The sequence below is a fragment of the Rhea americana genome, unplaced genomic scaffold, assembly GCF_003343005.1.
Source record: "Rhea americana isolate MKP2758 unplaced genomic scaffold, rheAme1 scaffold_359, whole genome shotgun sequence".
Lineage (NCBI taxonomy): Eukaryota > Metazoa > Chordata > Aves > Rheiformes > Rheidae > Rhea > Rhea americana.
The window spans coordinates 592,970-596,782 of NW_028186489.1; the positions used below are offsets into that span (position 1 = coordinate 592,970).

General features: G+C 44.5%; 1 protein-coding gene across 4 annotated transcripts in view; it reads right to left on the reverse strand.

The window, feature by feature from the left end:
* Positions 1 to 286, reverse strand: part of CAPRIN1 (cell cycle associated protein 1) — a 35,108-nt gene extending 34,822 nt beyond the window's left edge. For all 4 annotated transcript variants that reach the window (XM_085312160.1, XM_085312161.1, XM_085312162.1 and 1 more), the window contains exon 1: positions 130 to 286. The gene's annotated coding sequence lies outside the window, so the exon portion shown is untranslated. The remainder of the gene's footprint in view (positions 1 to 129) is intronic.
* Positions 287 to 3,813: the final 3,527 nt, after the last annotated feature.

Here is a 3,813-nt window from a genome sequence, read left to right on the forward strand (position 1 = left end):
CGGGCGCGCGCAGGGCGGTCACGTGACGGGCAGCCTCGCGGCTCTCCCCGAGCCAACGGTCATCGCCCGAGCTCGCCCTCCCCCTCTACCCCCTCGCCGGTGTCCGCACGGCTTCGCCACTCCCCTCACCGTGTGCGCGAGTGGCCCGGGGGAGGGGGGACTCAGTGCGCTGCGCTCTCGCTATAGGAATGGCCGCCTCAGCCGACTCGGGCCCCGCCGCCTGCGCTGCTCCTGCTACCTCCGCACCGAGCTACTGAGGGGAGGGAGCGAGAGCGCGCACGCGAGCGCGTAAGGCAGGCGGCGCGGGAGCGAGCAGCGCGGGGTCCTCGCCGCCCGGGACTGCCCGCGGAGAACGCCTGAGCCCGCCTCCGGGGCCGGCCGTGCCCAGCAGAGGAGGCGCTTCGCCGCAGCCGGCCTGCCTTTCGACTCGCCGCTCTAGGGTCCTTCAGGCGCGCGCCKGGCGCCTACGCGCGGACACAATAGCGAGGCGGGGCGGGCCGCCATCGGCAGGCGACRGCGGCGCCCCGGCCCGCCGCGGCCGTTGCGGGGGTCCTGCCGGGAAAGGGCCCCTCGGCCGCCGGCCGCGAGCGCGGGCGGCTCCGCAGCGGCCGCTTGGCGGCTCGTGCCTTTAAGGCACGTCCCTAACGCCGGGAGGGTTCCCTCGAGTGGTGTCACAGGCGCAGCGGGGCCTTTCCTCACAYGCCTGCCTTGCCAAGAGTCACCTTAACTGCTCCTACATTTCTGTGACCGAAAGCAGTGCAGTGTCCATATAACAGTTGTGCGCCGAGCCTTCACCTTTATCTGACAACTGATAGTAATTTAAGGAAAACATACTTTTTGATAAAGGAAAGCTTTCTTTGATGAAGAAATGAAATAACATCAAACGTGGCCTTTGTGGAGCCAAGTAGCATTGAAAAGACTTTAGTCTGTTGTCTTCTTGAAATCAATGGGAGAAAGACTTTGGGCAGACAAGGCCCTGAAATATGCTTCCAACAATTGCCATGGATGTTTTTAAACTCCCTCTTGGCCTTTACACTGAAGTCATAGAATAACAACAAGAAATTTGTGTTACTTTAATACATTATTACTAGAATACAAATTATTACAGTAGTTTACCTTAAGCAGCCCCAGTTTGAGGAGAGGTTGGCCACAATTGTGCCAAGGTTGTGGAGTCTCCTTCTCTGGAGATACTCAAAGCCAGCCAGGATGCAAACCCTGTCTCACATGCCCTGCTTGAGCAAGGCAGTTGGACTAGATGATCTCCAGAGGTCTCTTCCAACCTTACCCATTTTGTGTGATTCTGTGCCAAAAAAGCATATATCACACTAGCCTGTGCTAAAAAATAAGTTTAAATATCCTCTGAGCCTCCTGGTGCATTTAAAATGAAATTTTTGGTTGCAATACCCATTAAGATTATACTTCTAGCATTTTTTTTCTTTCAATCTGGATCATTCTTTGGTCTATTCCGTCACAGAGCCACACAAACAAGTATATGATACAAATGAGAACCATTTCTTGAACTGAGCCAGCCTGATGGTTCACTTTTGCCAAAGGAAGGGGGCTTGTTACCTTTCCTGTCCTCACTACATCCCTTATACACAGTCCTTTCCTTGTTGCCATTCTGATTCTTATTTTCCCTAAGTTTGTTCAAGTTGACATCCCAGCAGAAAACTGCTTTCTTTGACCTCATATTCTAGTAGTTAATGTTTGAATTATTAGATTTTTCTTTATTCCATCTGTAATTATTGCTTCTTAAGCTTCCACTTTTCTTTTTGTGTATGCCTGCATTTCATAGAAGATGACAAAGCACTGAGCTGCTATCAGATTATTTGCTTTCCAAACTGCCTCTTTTGCATAGCAGGTCATAGGACAAGTGTAATAAAAATCACTCAACTGCATAATTTCAGTTGAATAAATAAAGTATGAAAGAAAATACTGTCAAATWATGAAAATAATTCCTTTTTCACTATTCACCAAGAATATTTTGTTCTTACCATTGTATTTACAAGATTTAATTTCTTATGTAGTTATTTCTTCATGTCCCTTACACAGCAGTTGAAATCACCTTCTTCCCAAATCAGATGCCATTGTTTTCAAAAACATTTGAAGCATAGTGAGACTTCTTGACCATGAAATATAATACTCAAGTAACATGGAATTGTTTTATCCATCGCCATTCATTTCTCCTCTTTTGCGTATTACTATTGCATTTCTTTACAGCTCTGGGAACTCAATGGCTTAAATAAAATTTGCAGGCAAGTCACAGAAGCCTAAAATTGTTTCTACTCAACACTACATTGCTGAAGAACTCAAAAACCTGCAATAAAAGTTATAGCAGTGGGAAAATCGGTGACAATGGATTAAAAAGCCATGTTGGATCAGAATAAAGCCCTTCTTGTCCACTAAGGATATAGTTAATGTTAATGAAGGGGCATACCACTAACTGGCAAGTGTTTGTGGTCTCAAAGAGAAAAACAAGATAATACTGCTCCTGAGACAATTACATGAGAATTATTGCATCAAAGCTCTTCATAATTACACTGGATGCATTTCTGGTTAGCCAAAGATGGAATTGAGACTGCTACTAAACTTAACATGCTAAAGCGTAAATACAAGCAAAGCATTAAATGTGTCTTACGCAGCAACTACAGGCTGAAAACTTTAATGTTACACTATTGTACTAATAAAATGAACTTATGTTCGATATCATACTAATAAAGTGAAACTTGTGTGTATCACATGGGATAAACCTTGCTAAATTCATTTAACAAGGAGTTACTATAAAATGGCAACTTTACCTAAGGCGGTTATCACCATTGTACATAGCATAATCCTTGGTACTAAACTACAGTTGTTATACTGAACAGATTCAATACCAAATCCCCCAGACCTTCACTGATCTCTTGTACTGGCCTGGGAACACTTGAATTGTGTGATTTCCTTCATTTTAGGCAGCAAAATAAGCAGAAGTAGGCTCATCTGGGCCTACTTCACATTAACTTTAAAGCTTCTATAGCCAAAATTCATTCTGAAATAACTTTCAAGCAAAAACTGCACTGCATAGTCAAGCTCAAATTTGTCTTCTTAGAACACCCATAACAGTGAATAGGCCTATAATTTTCAGCAGGTTGTACTACATTCATCTGTGTTTTTCATACTATTCCTTGAAGATCAAGGATCCCAAACGCACCCATATTTCTGTGCCAACAATATTGATCAACTCCCATCAGGAAAGCCTACATAAGAATCACTCACCTTCAGGGGCTAAAGAGTTGAGATTTCATCATTTTTACTTTAAAGAAAATGTTGAACCACCTCTTATATAAGAGATTTCCAAGAACAAGCTTTATCCTGGTAACATTATGCCATATCGGTAGCTGGCTTTGTATTTCATGTTTGCAAACTCTGCAAATGAAGGTGAAATCTGAAGTTACTGATTTTGGAGTAGCATTTGTTTAGTCACTGCAGAAAGGAGGAGGAGGAGGGAAAATGTCCCACTCAACAGTGAAAGCATACATAGATCTTCCACAATCCTGAATCTTCAGTTCACTACATTGCACAGATGAGGGAAGTCTGCAGACAGCATGGGGACACTGATTCAGGAGACATTTAGATCTGTTCTTTGCTCTCCAGTGAGACTTCTCACATGCTTTTCTGGGTTTTCATTTAGTCATTATTTTATATCAGCTGTAATTGGCAAGTTTGAATACATCTCTCCTGTTTCTCAGTTTCCAGCCCTTAGAAAGGCCAATTGGCAAAACCAGACACAGACATACTTTTTAAAAGAACCCAAGCAATCAGTGGCACCCCCCC